General features: G+C 40.7%; 1 long non-coding RNA gene across 1 annotated transcript in view; it reads right to left on the minus strand.

Annotated features, from left to right (window-relative positions):
* LOC148051059 (uncharacterized) overlaps window positions 1–20710 on the minus strand; it is a 535993-nt gene that overhangs the window by 216625 nt on the left and 298658 nt on the right. The window lies entirely within an intron of this gene.

Genomic DNA, 20710 nt, shown 5'->3' on the forward strand with positions numbered 1-20710 from the left:
CTCAGAGACCATGAATATTGGCAATCAAATGTCTTGTGTGTGCCCACAAATCTGGGAAAGATCTAACATGGGATCAAGGCATGCCTTCCGAGAGCTTTCTTGTTCTGGCTGGGTACTCACTTATTCCAATGGAGAAAACAGTGAATTGGTCGAGATTCTTGATAGCCACACTACAGGAAGGCAAGCAGGCCAGACTGAAGATACAAATGTACCTTTAATTTCAGAAGATCTTGCTGCAAATTGGCCTAGTTTGTGGCTTATACAGTGAAAAATACCCACTCTTCCCGGACAGCATTCGGGATCTACCACAGACACTGCTCAGTTGAATGTTATATACAGCTTTCGAAGATCTTCGCAAACTTTCTGGGTGAAATTGAAAGCAAACCTACAGGTATCACTTCAAATAAGAAACTTTTTTTCACTGAGAATGTGCATGTGATTTCAGCTTTGTCATAAATCAGTCTGTAAAATTTCTAGCTAGACTTTTGTTAAAAAGCAAACAGAATGCTTACTCCTGTGGCCGTCTTGTGCCAGAAACAGAGTGGCTGGCAAAGCCCTGTTTTAGCAGGAACAACTAGTCACCCTGTAGGTCACTCTGAATTGCACTGTCCTGTACATACAGAGGCAATTAAGTCAATGAGACAGTATGTGGGATACAAGCGAGTCTCAGAGTCCCTCCCGTAACAAGGGACTCTTTATTTGTCCCCCTTTTTTCCACAGCCAGCTGCAGGTGTTTCTGCCCGTCTAACGTACAGTGAAGCACGGGGCCCACGGCTCTTTGCAGATCAGTCCCCAGAGTGCCGTTACTCAGTTTTTCATATTTGTGATCGCACACCCAGGCCTTGCCATTTGTATCTCTTCATATTTTGATTATTTAGATGCAAATCCACAGCACATAACAAATTTCCCCTCTCTCAAAATGCAATCGATTTTAAAAGCATGCAAGCAAAAACCTGAGCTCTCAGTCTTTGCAAGTGTCCATGACATGAAAGACTTTAAGTGACTGTAAGCTATTTTCCTTGCTGTCAAGCTGCCAGACGATTTTCCTGCCATTAGCACATGCCTATACAGGCCAAACTAACGCTTGCCTTTTTGGACATATGTGAGGAAATAAATGTAATTACAAGCAAGATGTAATCACGATTGCTTTACTATTAAAGCTGCTTGTATGCTCTCACGGTTTAGTTAACAATACATGCAGAAGAGTGGAATTGCTTGATGTTCTCGGAAAAAGGGGAAAAGAGGGAAAAAAGATAAATATGGCCTCTTTCATTTATATCTGTGAAAAAAAACATTTAAATGCAGAATTTGACTTTCCAAATATCACACCAAAAACCTTTTAACAAAAACAGCAGGGAGAGAAAGCTCTTTAAACCATGATATTCCATGAAGGATTATGAAAATAGAGGTCATTGCAAGAAAGAGAATTGCAAATACAACTTGAAAAGCTTCTCACATTTGTAAATACATCGAGGAGAATTTATTCCTCTCTGGTTTTGCTACCAAAGGATATTTACAGGTTCCCAGGGAAAAAGGAAGAAGAAAAAATGACATCAAATTTGATATACTCTGTGTGGTGCAACATGCTGATGTGTAGTAGTAACACTCAACTGAGCTTCAAAGGAAATGAGTTTTCTAGGCTGGAGTTACACATTAGGGGCCTGATCCTGACAACACACCGAGCATTTCCTGAGAGCTTTCGCGTGCCCTCAGCTCTCGCTGAATTCAGAGACAGCTTTTGATTTCTTTTGGTGCTTGGATTATGATCAGAAGTAATGAGACAAAAATGTAGTCTGCTTCAAAGCAAGAACGGAGGCTCATCTTTTTACAGAGCCTGTCACACTGGGGCCCCCATCCTTTGTTAGGGCTTCCAGAGTGATAAAATAATAACAATTATGATCCTAATAACAAAATGCATCTTGATTTGTCTGTTCAGACAGTCCCAGACTTTGCACAACAACATATCTTACATACCCAGCACAAGAAGGAAATGCATTTGGGCTACTTGCATAGGTGCTCTGGCATATCACTGACGCAGAAGTGGCTGAATACGTTCCCAAGCCTTTGACTGACAGCTGTTATTAGCAGGTTTCTGTGACCTGGATCAGCAAGGTCTATTTTTCAGCAAACCCCGAGTATGAACAGTCTTAAAATTATACTTGTTGAATGCGTAGGCTATCTTATTTCCAAGGAACTAAACCCACTGCCATGTGCAGATGACGTGCAGGCAGCCCCTTCAGACTGGAGCCATAGGAGGTGCTAATTTGTGACAGACGCAGCTAGCAGGTCGTGTTTTCCATCCATTACTGATGAATGACTCCCACAAACTTGAGAAGCTCCGTTCGGGTGGTATATGCACTCTCAGATGACCAAGGCATAAAACTCCTACTGATTAAACTAGGTTATCTGAAACTTCAGCTATTTCTCCACTTGTTCTGTGAAAATAAACTGGAATAAAGTGACGCACACCAGAACCAGCCTTCCCTGCCCAAACTTCTGGTGAATCCAAATACTGGGGAAGATCCCTCTGAAGCCTGTCACACGGTCCAGGTGGTAGTTATCCACACTGAAAAACCAGTCCAATCACCGCTCATGTCTGCAAAAGGCCACATTTAGGTCTGCCTTTGCTGCTCAGGCTATACAGTTTTGCTTGAACTTGGCAGTTACTTTACAGCTGCAAGGTGAAACGCTGATGATTGAAATCAACGGCAATGCTCTCACTAGTTTTAGCAGAACCAGGATTTCACGTTATGATTTCCTTCTGTACAAAAAAAGTCAAGCAGAGACAGAGCTCAACTTCTCACTGCCCAGACATCTGATACCAATAATACTTTTTTACTCTGTCCAAAACTATATTTAAATTGTATTTCTGGCAGGTTTTGAGATGTGTGATATAGATCTCCTGCTATCACATCAGATGTAGTTTCCTTCAGAACTGTTGAACCAGATGTAAAATGTGAGAGATGTAAAAAGTAAAATAAAAACCCTGCTCAAAGTGTTTCTGGCATGTGGCTATTATATATGGGGGTTTTAGATGTATATCTGCACTCCAGCCATTTACGAAGGTACACAGTACCATAACTCTATTGGAGCTGATTAGTGCCAGCTACTTGTGATCAGTAGGAATTTAAAAACCAAGGGCTGCCAAACACTAACAATTTATAAACTGTATGCCAGCAATGTGCTGCAACCAAATATTCTGTAGTGCACTTAATTTCAAACTAGAGCCATATTTAGAACACTGAGGGGGGAAAAAAAGAAGCTAATATATCACGCCAGTATTTGATTTTCAGCACTTAGAACTATACATGTTCTGTTTCTTACTGACAAAGAGAACCAGAGGCACTGAGTGAAAGGAATTCTTGCGAGGATGTCAAGCATCAATACATTTGCACAGACAACAGGTATAGCTGTAAAGTAATTCTCCCTTTTCAAGCATAAAATTGCCTAGTACAAATCTCAGTTGCAAATGTGTGTAGGTATAGATTTGAGTTACAAATGAAGAGCAGTGAACAAATACTTTGGCAGCAAAGGTGAGTCAAAGCACGGTGACACCGAGGCAGAAACAGCTGCACTCACAGCACATTAGCATCCTGATTGTATCCCACTCCCCACAGACCGAATGATCACTTGCATGACATTCAACACTATCTGAGGAGCAAAGGAATTTAACCGACTGCCTGTTCTTAAGAGAGAAGGGCAATGATTCTCCTGTCACTAGTTTTATCTCTTTGCGACCCCTTTTTAGTCCAAGGAAATCACTCCTGATTTATTGTACTGAGAGGAGAATTAGGCTGAGTCTATTTCATCGCAAGACCATAAGTTCTCCAAAAAGCAGGGCTTCCCATCCCACAGGGATTCGATTTTTGCCTCTCCTTGGTGATTATGTGTCTATTAACATCCCGAAGACACTATGCTGCATAGTGCCTTCAGTTAGCTACAGCTTGGACCACACTAAATATGAATATAATTGTGGCCAGTGACCAAACCAAGAGAAAAAAAGAAGAAGAAAAAAAAAAAGCCATAAAGCCAGTTCATCCAATCATCAGGAATCAAAAAAGGCTTCTGAGGAAAAAATCCCATGAGACAAAAATTCTGCCTGATCCCAGGAGAAAGGAGATGGCTTTGTTGCACGCAACACCCTGGCACCAGCTCAGAGATGCAGCGGTGGACGCTACTGACAAATGGGCACAAAGAATGGAATCTGCTGTAACGTAAAGAAGGCTCCTTCTGTCATTCTTGTCCATGAAAGATACCCAAGGGATCTATCTTTTTCTTTTTTTTCACTATGAACAAAAGACTTCCACAGCTTATCAAGCCAAAAAGCCTCACTGAATTGAACTGAGTTAGAAGGAAAGCTAAAAAAAAAAATTCACCCATAAGCCTTGTAGTTAGTCTGTATCTACACAGTGTTTCCTGCAAGTACCTAAATCCCCTTAAGTAAACACAATATACTGAAAACTCTATGCTTAGACAAGCTCCTTCACCGGTATGAGCAACTTTTAGGAGCTCAAGGAAGGAAAAATGCAAATCAGATCTTTGACAACCTGGCTCCCTGATGCAAGACACGGGGCACAGGAACCAAACGAAGAGCCCCAGCATGACTGGAGAGCAAAGAATGTGATAATTCCTGTCCTTGCTGACTTCTGGCAAGTGCTGCTTGGATATTTTAATATCTTTGTAATTTGTAATTGTTCAAATTGATGACATCCCAGTTAATGGAGCTATAAAAATTTACATGAGCTGAGGCTCAAGGCTCAAAGGCATGCCTGCAGGATGGAGCGTGGGGATTTGGGCAAGGGGAGTTAAAGTGGCCTCCATGCTTGATACAGGCAGACTTAAATTGGGCCATTTTGATAGAGGTCTGAGAATGCTCAGGGAATGATTTTTGTAGCACCAACAGTCAGGAAGCTTTCACACTGTCACCGGCAGGACACATTCAAACCCTCTCCATTGTATGTTGCACACAGCTAACACGGGAATCCCCAGAAACGCGTTCGGAGCACCTCGCCCTGGTGCACACGGCTGCGAGGCAGCGTGCTGAAAACAAACCAACGTCTATGATTATTCATAACCAGGAGTATTGCGCATTCATCGGAAAGCATACATCATCCTTTGTACTCAGGAAGAGTCGCGATACACCCTGGTTTACCCGAAGGGCCTTAGCAGAAGCCGTGGAGTTAGAAACATACTTGTTATGACAAACATAGAGATTTCTCAATACGTATTTTAATTTGGGATCCTGCACTGAATTACCACACCCCACTCCTGCAAACACCATCTTAGATATGGCAAATATTTCATTAAGAGGAAATCCAGATGTTCTCTCATATAGTACTGGAAAAGATCACTATAGACTATGTTCAGTAGACACCAGTTACGATCATTCACATACATTTTTAGAGAAACACTGTCATTAAAAAAAAAAGACATTGATTCTAATGGTAAGTGACATTTTAGTTCAGTCACAATTACGATCAACCAGACTTACTCTTCGCATTAGTAGCAGGGTATGATCCTTAAGTTCACAGAGGGTTAAGTTTGTCATCCTCAGAGATTTCTTAATGACCCTTGTTATCGAAACCCCAATTCAGAATGGTGGCCGCGTATTACGTTTTCAGTGCACATCCTCAGATGTATTAGGACACGAAGTGAACCTGACAGGGAGAAGAATATTTCCTTTCTCCTCTGAAATGCCCCAGGAGGGTTTTCTGCAGGTGACCTCCTCAGACCTTGGCTCTACATTAGAGTTATTGTCCTGAGAGAAGATTCAGTTAAAACACCCAATTCATTTCATATAGTGCTCTTGAGTTTATTCTTGGTGGCAGCTAACTTGTAAAATTTTATTATGGATTCGTCTTTGGTTTGCTTGATGGAAAACAATTATTCTGTCATCAGGTCTAAATGATATACCTTGGTGGACCACACAATTTTCTTTCCATTACTGTTTTCAGATAAAATGTTAATTTCTGCTTAAAAAGAAGTTAAAAATATCCTTCCTAACATGTTATTATCAATATATTAATTTAGACCTCACACTTCTAAATGGCTGTGTTCAAACAGGTCTGATATCCTAAATTAAGCCTTATGACTTCTGAATACAACCTGTTGACCAAAATAAAATAATAATAATAATAATGATGATGATGATGATGATGATGATGATGATGTAGCAGCATGCTGGTGTCTCTTACAAGAGCAGAGCTCACTGTCACAGGCAATACACAAGTGCTTGGTAAGAGTTTATCTATGCCTGAAACTGCTTACACTCTTAGCAGACAGAAAGACACAGTGCAGAAGACTCCTACCCTAGCAAGTGAAGCTGAAGCACAGAAAAACATGCAACTTCTGCACAAATAATAAGCTATCTCTGAAGAAGCAGATGTGTCTCCACAGCCTTGCACAGACACCAGCTCACACCCCAGAAGCAGCAGGGACCTGTTGGTGCAGCAATGCCCCTCCTTTACTAGCTCTGCTTTCTAAACAGGCTGATGCAGCCGCGCTGCTTCCAGAGCCAGCCTATCTAGAAGTAACTCGGGTATCTCTGCGCTTAATTACAGAGGGTAGGTGTACCCCACATAGCTCAGAAGGTTTGAGAAGGGCTATGCTGCCACCTAGAACCAAGACTACTAAATCCCAGCTGAGAAGAGTAGCTCTAAGTCTGTTCAGGCGTGGGGCTTCTTAGTCAGTAGAATTTTGTCCACAGTAGCCCTGGCATTTACTTGGGGAAAAATGTCAATAACAGCAGAGCTAAGCCCATACAATTTATTTACATGCCTGTTTTGAGATGATTGTAGAGCGTACCTGACCTTGAAATATATTACTCTACAGGGACTTTGGCAGGGAGATATTCTTACACCACAATAAAATTTTCAATGCTGTGACCTCACCCCCGTTTCATGACATCGCTCTCACGCCTGCTTTGGAGTGACAACCCACCAGCTGAGGCAAGAAGCTACAGCCACCCTCTCTCTTCCCTGAACGCTGTGTGTTCTCTAAGATAAGAGAATTAAAAGTGGGTAATGAATCTATGTGAAACCTTTTAAAACTTCACCAGGATTAGAGAGAAGAACCCAGCCATCTGCAAACTGCAGCAGGTGCAGTCCCTCGGAACCAAAGGTGTTTTCAGAAATGGACAACTTTGAGTTGGAGGAACCTATTTTCTGGAAAAAATGGAGCATTTCAGGCATTATGCGCCCTCTCTCTTTCATACATGCATTAGAAGTCTGATACACATTCAAAAACAATGAAAAATTCCCACTGATTTCACTAGGCTTCAGGTAAGGATGGTCTGTGCTTACGGGAGGTTGAGCCCGAAATATTTGTATCAAGCCTTTGCTTTTAAATCCCTGGGCAACAGGCATTTAAATTGAGGTTCACCTCTTATCCCACAGATTTGCCGTTTCCAAGTTGCTGTTTCTAGTAGAATTTTCTTTTGCAAAACAATCTGCCATCTACTGAAAAATTCACAGATACTTATAGAGCCATTATTCATATATTTGTTATATATCAAGTGAAAAATCCAAGCCACTAGAAATATTATGCAGTTTCTTCAGTGCGCTGTACAGTCAGATTGCTCTGATGAGATGGCAGATGCAACCTAGGAAATTAAAGTAAAGCTAGTACTGCGGATTTGTATTTAGAATCTGGTTGAAAGCACAAGGAACATTTGAAGCAGCTTTGTGCAAAGCCCATACACAGGGATGAATCTTGTTTTGTAGCAAATATCATGGTGGGGTTAAAGTCTGTTGAAAAAACCCAGGTCTCCTGGAGGAAAACGCACAGAACGTGATTTTATTTAAGGCTTAGTAGAAAGTCCTAGGAAATCACTCAGTGCTTTTTTTCATGCTTGCATATACACTCGAACATCAGTTCGGAGGCATGCAGAATTATATGATCCCATGGAAATTAACATGGTAATGAATATTAACATGATAATTTATAATACACTTAAATGTGTGTCGTGCAGTTGAGTGAGCCAAGAATGAACCAAATGTATTGTACCAACTAACCCCCCGCAGTTACAAGATAGAAATGAACAGCATTTTGTAATTACACACAGTGACATTTTCTCATATCTGCTGCCAAAAAAAATATCACTTTTTGGAATTAAAAGAGAGAGCAGCAAATAGAAACAGCTATGTCATCAGTAACTGCAAACATGTTTTCAGCTCCAGCTTCTGATAACTATCCAAAACGTTCTTTTAATTGGTAAAATTGACAACTGTCCAAAAATAAAGGAGTCCTTAAGGGCCATGTTCACTCCTAACAAGTCAGATAAAGAAATCAGAGTGCCAGAGGAGTATCTAGAAAGTTTTGCAAGGAGATGGGAATTAGCAAATAAGCAGCACAACCGAAAAGTAAATGGTGCTGCTTGTAAAGGGGCTTTTTAGATGTTACAAGATTCTATTAACTTTGCCCCATGGGGCCTGATCAAGTTGCCCATGAGAGACGGGCAACAGATTGACTTACTGTATTTAAAATATAACCACCTCTCACAGGAACACTAAGAGGATTGCTTAAGACAAGTCGTCTTAACACAGGAGCTCTCCAGCATGCGATAAAACAAGCTGGTGAAATCCAAAACAAGTTTCCAGCTGATACAGAATCAGAGAACTTGGTTCCAGAGCTTTACAACTAAGAGATGCTTTTGTAGGGCATTATTCTTGGACGCAGGTGAGATCTCAGTCTGAGATGGTGTCTCGTGTTCCTCAGAGGTAGTGGGAGAAGCTGAGGATCCCGCAGACAAACCCCCGCCCCACTCACGGGTAAAGTGGGTTATGCAAATGAGGTCTATAAGATGATCCAAAAGCAGGCAGAGGGAGACTTTGCCAGATCTCCTCTACAGCCAAAAAGACATTTCACCAGCCTGATCATGTTTGAACATTAATCCTTACTTAACAAGGATTATTGCTTGATAACATCACAGGCAAGCAGGAAGGTAAGGTCCCTACTCTGAAGTTTCTTATCTGAAGAAATTTTGTCTTTCAAGTATGATAAACATGTTAAACAATGAAGCCAGAAGAAGCCCACAGATTCTGGTCCTCATGTACTGAACAGGATTAGGACACTGAATGCCTCTAATATTCTCAGCGTAGGGAATCCAGAATCCCAAAATATCTCCAGGTCATAGATCACATAGAAGTAATGAAAAAAACCCTTCAGTGATAATGCCTCATTGCAAATTCCAGCTGGAACTTGACCTAGGAGAGTTCTCAGCAAGAGAAATGTCTCTTTATTCACCTGGCTGAAAAACCAGGTACTAAAAGCCTATATGATCTACAAATCCCTGTCCACTCACCCCACAGGTATATTCCATACATCCCACATCAATGTTTTGCCATTTGCTACTGATGGTTGTGGGAGAAATAAGTTGCCAGCAACTTTACATGTTCTGACCTTTAAGTTCAAAGACATCTTCACATTCTCTCTCCCTTTAAATCAGCCTTTCTCCCTATGATTAGCTGCCTCCTGTCTACTTGTAGTGTTTAAGCTACTAAAAATACTATATTCAAAGAATGATTAATAGAGCTTGTTGTGGCCCCAGAGTTGCCATGGAGATAGCTTTGTGTACATCTGAAAGTATGTGTAAATATGTATTTGGACAGTTGTTAAAAACATGTATAATTTTTCCCAAACACCACAGCTCTTTGCAAACAGCACAGTTTGATGGCATAATGCACATTTAAAGATTTTTTAATAGTCTGTTTTATTTATAGTTATTTACTCAATAGAGTACATCAAGCCTTCAATACCTTTGTGGGCTATGTGTGAACTAAGTAGGCATTCACCCAGTTTTTTAAAAATGTGTCATTTATACAGTGGATCGATCTGTAGAAGACATTACAATCAGACACCACGCTCAGAAAAAATAAGACTTGAATATTACCTGGGGAGAGTTACCGTGATACTTCTACACCCACAGGGGACAATTCTGCTTTAAGGATGCCAGTATAATTCCAAAGGATATCCATTAAACCAATGCTCTTATGCTGCTTTTTTGTTCTTGGTAAGTGGCAGCATAATTCAACTCTTTCTGAAACACCTGGAAAGTTACAGAGGAGGCAGAGCCCACTGTTAGTAAGATTTCCAATAATTCAGTTTAAAAGACAGTATGAACAAACATTTAGTAAAGGCTCTCAGAAAATCCCGTTCCTCTCTATTTTAGCTGGCCTCTTTCATGTAAGACTTGAACTGAAATCTCCTTTCTCAAGTTTTACAATGTGCTCATTTCAGACATGGTAATACATGTTGGTAAAGGAAGAATCTGACGAGTAGCGCACCACAAGTTCCTCAAGCATAAATTATTTTGAGACATGCTTCCCATTGAGTAGATCAGTCACAAAAATCTGGTTTCTATTTCAGTACTGTCACTACTCTATTGGTAGTATCCTGGTCATCTCTTAACATCGCACCTCAGTTTTCTCCCTCTGCAAAGTCTTTTGCGATTTGTTTTGAGACACAATGGCACAATGAGTTCTCTAACAACTAGAAACGGTTACGATTGGTTTTGGTGGTGTTACTGCTGTTAAGCAAAGTTTCTTTAAATGCTCAAGCTACTCTTCTGTCTTGTGCAGAAACTACTACAATAGTACCCCAGATATTATTGTATCACCAACAAAACTTGAAAATATTCAGAGCACTTAAGAGATTTGCAGAGACTCAGACCTGAGAGTGTAAAGTGCATCAAATGATTTACCACAGGCCTATCTATACATCACAGATATCAAATTCAACTTTGAATGTGAGAAGGGAAAAAACTGAGAGAGATGAAATTCATATACTCTAATTAAATGGAAAACACATGCAAACTCTAGCAGAAAAATAATAGAAACATGAATCGTGCATATTGCATCTGTCTGTTATTATGGTAGGAGTGGCAATGATTAGTAGAAATAGGGTTGCAAAACCATTTCTTATATAATATCACTTCATGTGCCCATAGGGTAACTGTAATAAAGACAACTCACCCTTAGGCAAGGGCAAAGGCAGAAAGCACAGGCCTTTCTGCTGGGAAAGAGAAGCACTCAGCTGCGCAGAAGCCTTGCCAGCCAAAGGAGGTGCCGACTTCTCGTCCTTTGAAGGCACCAGCAACCAGTCTTGGAGCTGGCATACTTATCTGAGAGAAAGATACCACTGCCAGGGACCTACAGCCTACATTACCCTAGTCAACAAGAATCTGTTTCAGAATCATCCTGCACAAGGGAGGAATGCTAAGAATGCTCTAAAAGCCTTAAAATGTTGACTTTTGTGGACAGTACTGTGCAAATTCAGTGGTGCCTAAATGTGAACTTTTACATATACACTTAGACTTGGAACTTGCCATTACGCACATATGAATGGCCTCACTGAGTGCAGTGAGAATATTCCCATACTCAGCATTATTCACAAGCGTTGTGCCATGCCTTTTTACGTATCAAATGTAGAACACCTCAGTTAACGTACACACATGGGTGTCTCTTGGGGTCCTAGTATATACACAACTTCAACAGGTAGCAGTCAGCCATTAATACACAATGGTGACGGGCTGTGCTTTTGCTTTAAGAGTTTAGTCCTGAGGTCTTCCAGAAGCAGAACTTAACACATTGCCTAAGACCACAAGATAAACCAGTGGCAAGCTTGAGCTGGCAATCTGGGTGGAGGATCTCCCCCCTCCGCCCAAGCCTGACTCACTGCAGCTCCCTGCAGTCGAAATATGAAGGGGCAAGATCTTTGTTGGCGATTGATGCAAGCAATCAGTTTGGCTGCCTTTCGGACGTGCTGAAATAGGGGACCTTAGTGGGGACATCTGAAGTTTGCAGCACTGAAGTTCCACATTAGGTCTTCTGTCCACCAGAACCTAGGGTGGGCTGTAGCAGATTTGACTGACGCTCTCTGTGCAGCTGCAGTGACTCCCAAACAGTGCAAGGGAGAGGAAGCTAAACTGGCTTAAAACATCTCTGTTTCCTCCCGATTCCAAGAGCTGTATCGATCAGGTATGTCACTGGCATGCCCAGCTATTGCACGTGTGTCCAGCCCTTACATATGTGCTGCTATGAGCCCTGCTGCATTAACTCAACTAACATAAACCCTCCTGGAATCTTTATGCACTGTGCTGGGTTTGGAAAAGGTGTAGGGAAGAGGATATTTTTCATAAGAGGCATAGTCACCTTTTGCTATTACAAATACAAGAGCAATAACAATATATACAGGCCTGAGCAATAATGGAGTTTCTGGCAGATATTTTTTCCCCGTCATAAGCACACTGGCCTAAGGCAAGGTTTTCCTCTATTTAATAAAGAAAATGGAAATGTAGGGAGAAAAATAAAATAACAAAAAACCTGCACTGCCTCTCAAATTACACAACCTGCTAAATATTTAGGGCATTCTTTCCCACAAACACTTCAAATGGATGAGAAAGAGGTTCGTCTTCTTGACAGTTCACATCCTCTTGTGGGCCAGTCTCATTCCTCTGGAAGCTCACTGAAGTCAATGATACGGCAGCAGGGATGACAGATGAAGCTCACGATCCACATTTTAGTGGTACCTATCTACCATTCATACAAATCAGCTCAAGATTAAGATGCAAGCAAAGACACTAAAGGTTCAGGTTGAGGAGACAGCTAAGACAGCAGAAACAGCCTAAAATCTGTAGCAAACGTGTGTTTAATTCCTCTCTCAGTCTCTTGGCTAGAAGGGAAGGGCTTGAACGATGTAAGAGTAACTAACATTGTTTTTCAATAGCTGCTTAGAGTGACGTGTACCCTTGCTGTTTGGGCTTTTTTTTCCCCAGTTGTAGTGAATTGCCATCACGTACTCTCACTGCACGGCTAGTTATCATCATTGTAAAGAATAAAGTGACAAGTGCTTAGAGTTGACTAGTAATGGGTCACCCTGCAAACAGCTCCTAGCTTTGCAAATCATCAGTCCAAAACACTTTTAATTTCCTTCAAAACACCAAGAAAACTTCTCCGGCCTTTTACACTGGAAATAGCAAATCTGATTTCAATAACAGGCCTCAACCGATCTGAGTTTATTAGCAACTGAATTAGAACTTCACCTCAAGTCCAAATGAAAATCAGTGAACAGTCATGAGATCAAGTAAAAATGAAAGCGAAGAAGACAAGAAGCCATAGCTGTAATCATCCATCCAAAATTAACTTTTCAGCTATCAAGCAAATAACTGCTGTGTTAAAAGCTTTTTCATGTTAGGCTACTTGTTCGTCATAATAATTAAAACACAATGCTTTAATAAAAGAGTTTCATTTATATTCTGATAGTCAAGCTGGCACTTAACTTGATTTGGGGCTGTTCTCAATTAAGAACTGTTTATGGTCTCCAAAATCCCTTCTTGGATGCTTCTGAGGTTCTGCACCAGAAAGAGGAGGGGAAAACTGGCAAATTGCAATAGAGATGTGAGAACTGTGCTGGGAAAAAAAAAAGGAAAAAACCCCTGGAATACGGATTCTGAACTCAACCAAAGCCAAGCTGCACTAAAATGTAAAAGTTTGGCCAACTTCCTAAATTCTAGTATCAGGATTTTCATTTACAGTACTTATTTTGCAGCACGTATTGATTTCTCATTGGGTAAACCACTATTTTTAAGACAAATTTTCAATTTGCAAGGTTTTCACCTGCCGTTTCCCAGTCCTATCTACCACACTGAACTTCCCACGTCCGACCCCGTGGGAGCTGAATCCCCAGGTCACGCAGGTGCCCTTTGACAGCCCCGTCTCCGCCGGCAGCAGTTTCACAGACACACAAGTACAGTGAGGATGAGCACGTTCCGCGTCACACTGGCCTCCCGTCACCCAATTTGTGTCTGCAGCTGGAGGCCGCCTCGTTGTCTGACAACGTCGCTGGAGCACAGCAGCGTGCAGCACACACCCTCTTGTATCACCCTCCTCTGCCTGCTTTGCAACAGGGAAAAGGTGAGGACAGGACAAAGAAGCAGCAACTGTTCTTCCTTACTTCAAAAGACAATACCATGCCACTAATAATCCTTCACACTTAAGTAACAGCCAGCTTTATAAACAGTAATTAAAGATGCCTTCTGGTGTACCTGCAAAGGAAACATTATTTTTATTCTCCATAAGGACCACATTCTCTTTAGTGACTTTTGATTAAAGGATCCAACCTCGAGCACAAAAGGCTTAATTTTCAGGGGGACAAGCAGCTACAGGTCATATTGTATAACCTTCGAACAGTGTCTCCTAACATCAGCTAAAAGTTAAAATTTGGCATTTTCAGCAGAAAGCCTCACAATCTTTCATTTCAGAAACTTTCTGCACACTGCTAGTCCTTAATTTTGAAAGAGGGGCAGGATTTATACAGCAAAGCGTTATGAAATCTGTTAATCATTTTTACATAGATGTATAAAAAAAACCCCTCGCTTAATCCCCTGACATCTCATTGAGTAAACCTGCCAGAGCTGAGTTAAACCAGCATTCTGAGATTCACTATGTGGGTTGTTTGTCTGCTTGTGCTTCTCCTTTTATTTTTAATCTTCGAACTGGCCAAGGCTTTTAGCACTCACCGTTTACTTTCTCCAAAAATTAAGCCTTCTCCTAGCGCTAGTTGGAAGTGAAAACTGGTGACAGTTACAGCCCTGCCCACTCAGAAAACCCAGTGCAACCTGGGTGAGCCCAGAGACGCCAAGTCACTGCTCTGTCTAATTACAAACCCGAGGCAGATTAACCTTTGATGACTAAATTAATCTTCTAAATAAAATGAATATGCATCAGCCTGCAAATTAGGATTAAATGCTTAGCAGAATCTTTATGTGATCAAGCAGGTTTTGTGGTGCAGATGTTAACCATTAACATGAAGCAATAAAATCATTCTTTTTTCTTATAATAACACCTAACAATTCTAAAGCCACTTTTCATCTGAGAATCTCAAAGGGTTTCATAAACATAATTAATTAACCCTCTCAGCATCCGTGACAAGAGCATAATAATATCCCCATCCAACAGCTGAAGAAACAGAAGCATAGAAACGTTCCAGGCCGCGTGCCTCGGACTGTGCGTAATGTGGATGTTATATGCTTTGAAGAAAAAGACAAGACGAGCTTTGCATTGGCTTCACCCCTCCTCTCACGTAGCGCTTCTGCCAGGACTGGCAGGGTGGCTTCTCCGGAAGGCTGAACTACCGCCACGCACGCATGTCCCTGTCCCAGAGATGCTCGCGGTGGCTCTATCCAGCCTTTAAGGTCAGGCATCGCCTCCGCCAGCCACTGAACCACAAGACACGTGGGCCCTGCTTCGCCTCACCCCAGGTTACCTGCCGGTGGAGCAGGCACATTCAGCTGCACCAGGACGTCCTTCTACTATAAAAAGCAAAGGAACTTGTCTCACTACTGACCAAATAAAAACACACATTGCACTTTCTAATCTACTACTTAATTCTGAAATAAATCATTCCAGCGGTGGGGGTGAATCTTTTTTGGAGAATAAAATGTTTCTTCTTGATTTTTTCCTTGGACATTGGGAACTGCCAGTCCCTTAAAGTATCTGTTACTTGCACATACCAGTTACAACAATTTAGTCACAAGGAGAACCAGACGAAGGCAGTCCCACTTCTTTTTGACTGCTGGTAGAACAGTTGCCCCTGAAACATGATTCCTACGTCTACATGGAGTAAAACACTTGCATGGAAGGCTACCACTTCCATCCAGAGGAGGAGGAGATGTGGCCATGGTTCTTTTGGGCTCTCCCAGAAGAGTAAATAGTTTCAGGGAATCAAGATTCTGTTGAGGTCCACTTTCTGTGCTGCTTCTTCCAGTGGGATATTCATTTCCAAGTGGTTTGCAATGAGGAATTTATACAAATGCACGTGTCATGACTTTTCAGCCTTACTATCCCTGCTTTTAATTTCCTTAGTTTGAAACTTTATGCATTTGGTTATTATCAAACTGGAAAATTAAGCTTCAATTTGATCTATTTAAGCAAAAAACAATGTAAGAGCATTAATGAGCTATGGACAGGCATGTGAGAATTCACATTCGTGACAATCCAATGTGTTGACATGCTTTGTTGTCCAATCACAGCAGCTTCTCCTAGTAGGTAAGTTTTTCTTGTGACGTAAACTAATCTGATGGTGTAAAATGTCCGTTACTGCAAATGTAATTTTATTTGCTTAAAGAGAACTGGGGTAAGTTCTTAAGGTCAGTTTAAATTTCTTGGCTTCTAAAAGGAAGCTTAAACTAGAAATCTACAGTTATTTTAGAATATTGACATCACATATGTAATTTTGGCATGTAAGTGACTTCCACAGCACTGGAACTTAGACATTTAAAAGCATTTGTTGTTTTGATACAATGACTGCGAAAATCCGTGGAAAAATTCCAAGGACTTTAATAAGCTTTGGATTGGGCATATTATTACTATGAATGTAATTCTTGATACCTCTCATAACATCCCAGGCCATGTGAGAAACTTAGGAAAAGCAATTAACATTCCTCCATTGCCTTTTGTATTTACACTTTAAATTTACCGTTTAAGACTTTAATTCTCCATAAAACTGCTTAAATATACATAACTTCAGTGTTATTTAAATGTTTTATGATCTTCCTGAAATGATCAGCTAATTAAAATCACTTACCTAATTTAGCACCTTAAATTTAACTTCCTTTATTTGGAAGGAATTGGATTTAATGTGCAGGTTTTGTTCATTTTCTTTCTCAGAAAATCTTAATTTGGAAGGAAAATCATGATTATATGGTAGGGAGGTGGATGTCTTCTAGGCTGCAAACTTAAACTAGTGGTAATCATTAGCCACCATGTATGACATGGCATGTATAATTAAGAAATACATTTATTACAGAAACTTGGAATTATCAATTAAAAAGTAGTCAGAGCAGTCCCACAAGGTCCGATATGATTACCTACGTTATCTGGGCTGTCACTTCCAATGCAGGTTTGAATCTCAAAGACCTCTGAGGGGTGCTCTGTGTGTCAAGTTAAATAAGTGAGACAATCTTAGTGGAAAAATGCAATGATACAAGCGGGTGCAAACACAACTCTTCTACAGGAGAATAGAGATGTCAGCTTCAACTTGAATATTATTGGCAAACTGTTCTTCCTTCCTACTGTACTTCTGAATAGACTGACAGGACCAGTCAATTTGTGGCTGTACCACAGTCTGTTTGATGGGTTGGGGGGGGGCAGAACCTTGGGGGCATTGAAGGACATTCCAGCCTGTTACATTTTTTCTTACTTATTACCTTTGCAGACTTTGATTTTTCCTTCTTCAGAGATTCCTCGGGTTTAAGGCCAGAAGAGAAAGTTAAATTATCTAGTCTGACCTTGTATACATGCCAGGCCATTAAGCTACACTTACTGACCCATCCTCTACGAACCCTTCTCCTTTTCTCTAAGCTACCCGTCACAACACTGATCTACAAATGTGTCTCAATTATGAGGCAGTAAGTCAGTGTAAAAAAATAAATAGCTCCTCCCACCAGCCTTTCTCTCCAAAATCCCAACTCCAGCAACATGACTCTGCTGCTCATTCTGAAACGGAATGAAAAATTTGGCATCCTCTGATGAATCCGATTTTGTTTCTTGTGCTGAGTGTCTCACATCTCTATCGCCCTGGGCTCTAGCTTGGACTAGAAATAAAATGAACAGAAAATGTCACCTCATCATATTTTTGACCTGATCGGGGTAGATGGATCTTAAATACTTTATATTCAGCTACGGAGGCTGGGTACACCTTTTTATGAATCCAGATGCAAACCAAGTGAAGTTAAAACACAAGTTGTTCATCCAGAGGCTCAAAATAAAATCCTAAGCTTTTCTAGCACTATGTAACTTCTTCAAACCAGTGTACATCAAGAAACCTAACATCCTCTTCACAACTCCAGTACCTGCCTACGCAGTAAAAATTCTGACATTTGCCAGAAACAGGGAGAAAGAAAATAACAGTCCAAAATTCATGATACTGTTATTTAGGATACAATTTGAAGACTGTCTCTTGGCTCCGAAACAAAGACTACTGTAGACACAAGAACACTGACAGACAGTGATTGTCTCTTCTTTTAAAACTATGCTGACAGCATCAACACCATTGTTCAATTTGGTATCAGGGAGTGTCAGTAAGAGTGAAATACTTCTTACCTTACCGCAACGTGCAAAATACAGCATCTCTGTGTTTCCCTGGATTTGCCCCACAAGCATTCCAAAACGTGCACAACAAAACCACATGAAACTCAGATGATTTCAGATCACGTTACAAAGTCAAAACACAGAACAAATTCCCAGAAAGATTTGCTAAGGTTCACCAACCTGTTGAGTGAGCCTGGGCCCAGTTCCAAGCAAATCTGGATTGATTAATGTTTTCTTTAAATCAACATCACCTGACGTTCTTTGCTACTGATGTGAATCTCAGCTTTTTCTTTTCTCTTTGGAATTTCGGATCGGTTTAAGTATGGAGCTGAAAACAGCACATGGAATGCATACCCATCTACGTACTAACTGAAGAGCACGTAGCATTGTTTCCTGCAACGCAATGAAATATTGCAAAACCAGCATCCCACCAGCCTCATCAGTATTTTGCACTATTATTAGCTTTTTGGTGAGGGCTAGGGGTAGGGCTTTTTGCAAACTGTTCATGCATTTAAGAACATAGGAGTAAAGGAGCTCTTTCTATATTTCAAACATGGGACCAAACTGAGATATACTCAGCTATACAAGGAATGGAACCTCTCTCTAATGGACCTTCTGAAATCGATGGAACTACTTATGGAGTAATATAGCATTACCCATTGTGAGTAAGAGCTACTGTAAATAAGCTTTGGAAACTATATTCCAGCTGCAGTTGCACTTGGTGGTTTGTAATATTCCAGCACTTGCTAAATATAAATAAATGAAATAAAGTGGGAGATAGCGATACTCTGATTTCTGTTAGCACTGACTGTACATTTGTTCCAAGTGTCTGAGCAATCAGAACACTACGTAAATACCTTGCCATGCCTGTGGGATCCCATGCTAAGTTATAATCCATCACTGAAGCAGGCAGCCGCTCTTGGAGACATGCTAAAGCATTTCTGAGGCTGAATGTAATTCATTGCTACACTCTCTGGTTGCATGTTTATTTCCTCTAGCAGGAAGAATGGCTACACGTGGAGCAGCTGTACGCTGGAAATTTCACTTAAAATTTGCATCATATTAAACAATTATTGACCAAAGGCTCTGTAATTTATCAGCTGATTTATCTTCTCCTTTCTATAAGAATTCTTTGTCAATAACCCTCATGTTCAGGAACTCTACCTTGACACGTAGCTTATCTGTATTTATATCTTCATTTGAAAACTGCACAAGTTTTCAGGATTAAGCCAGGTAAAATCATTCAGATAAACAAGAAGAATCTGTCCCACCATGTCCTCACTACACACACATAAGAATATGCGCTATGTTTGTATAAAAAAGCCCTGCTTATCACATAGTTGCTTTATTTATTTTCTTCATTTCTGACTCTCGGTTTCAGACAAACAAAAACCTGAGGAAAACGTTAAAGAACTGCCAAAGTTTCTGTTGGAATAGAAAAGGAATAGGAATATTGTAAGACAGACTGTTCCCTCAATTTCTTCTGGCCAATTTGTAGTCCCAGCAGATTTGCACAAACTTTGAACAAGCAGAGAGGGCTGGCAGTGCTGACATGAGCTGAACTCCTCTCGCCTTGTGAAATTCAACCACTGCGACTTCATAGGCAGCTTTGGCAAAATACAGAGAAGATCAACCCAAAAGAAAAAGAGATTTAAAACTGACTGGATTCTTAAGGAGAATTTTTCTCAGCAACTGAAAACGTCCCCAGTGTTTCAACAGGGAACTTTCTAGCAGCTTAATTTTTCCCTTATTTGTTTGTATTGCACTGGAGTCCATCCCCAGCGTCCTGAGCTCCTGCTTTTTCCTTTTACTACTGATTCAGACATCGGTGTCCACTAATGATCTAAAAAAAGGCATCTTTAATGTTCAGGCTGTAAATATGCCACCGAGTCCCAAGAGCCTAACATATGTCAAAGGCATGAAATGACGACCATGAAAGGGGACTCTGCATCTGTGTTTGCTTAGCAGAAGAACTGCAGGGCTGACCTGTGGACTGATGTGGCTGTTTAATATGGTCTCTGCAAACCGTTCAATAACATCAGAACTGCTGTTTAATCCTCTTACCAGTACCATTGACATTATTTCATGTTCTGCTAATTCCAACCCATCTGCAGAAGAAATACTTGCCTCTCTGGCAAGCCAATAGAGAGGGCCAAATTTTTTTAAAAGGCTGCAGCTATAATGTTCCATGTATAATTTGAGAACAAGATTTTTTTTTCCATCAGAACATTTTTGCTTAATCTTATAGTCTGAGTCTCATCTCACTTTTACTTCTGCAAGTCAGGAGTAAAGGTAATGCAAGGTGAGGATCAGAGCCCAAAGCTCCATGAAACTGAATTTTCTGAAACGAATATCCAAGTATATTTTGAGACTGTATCTCCAAAGGTGTTCAGATGCAAAAACCTCGATTATTTGGCTTTAGGAAGAACAAAAAAAAAATATTAAAAATAGAAGAAACAAAAGGGTGGGATTTGAGAAGCTTCAGAGGTATCTATATTTCTACTTTGCAACTTCTTGACCACTTTTTGCAATGTTCTCCCCTTTAATTCAGATTTCCTATGGAGAGTTTGTGGTAATCATATAAATGGACACGACCAGGTTTTTCACATGGTGATTCCCAATTC

This window comes from Nipponia nippon, unplaced genomic scaffold (genome assembly GCF_047370975.1).
Source record: "Nipponia nippon isolate SJK-2023a ecotype South Korea unplaced genomic scaffold, ASM4737097v1 scaffold_7, whole genome shotgun sequence".
Taxonomy (NCBI): Eukaryota; Metazoa; Chordata; class Aves; order Pelecaniformes; family Threskiornithidae; genus Nipponia; species Nipponia nippon.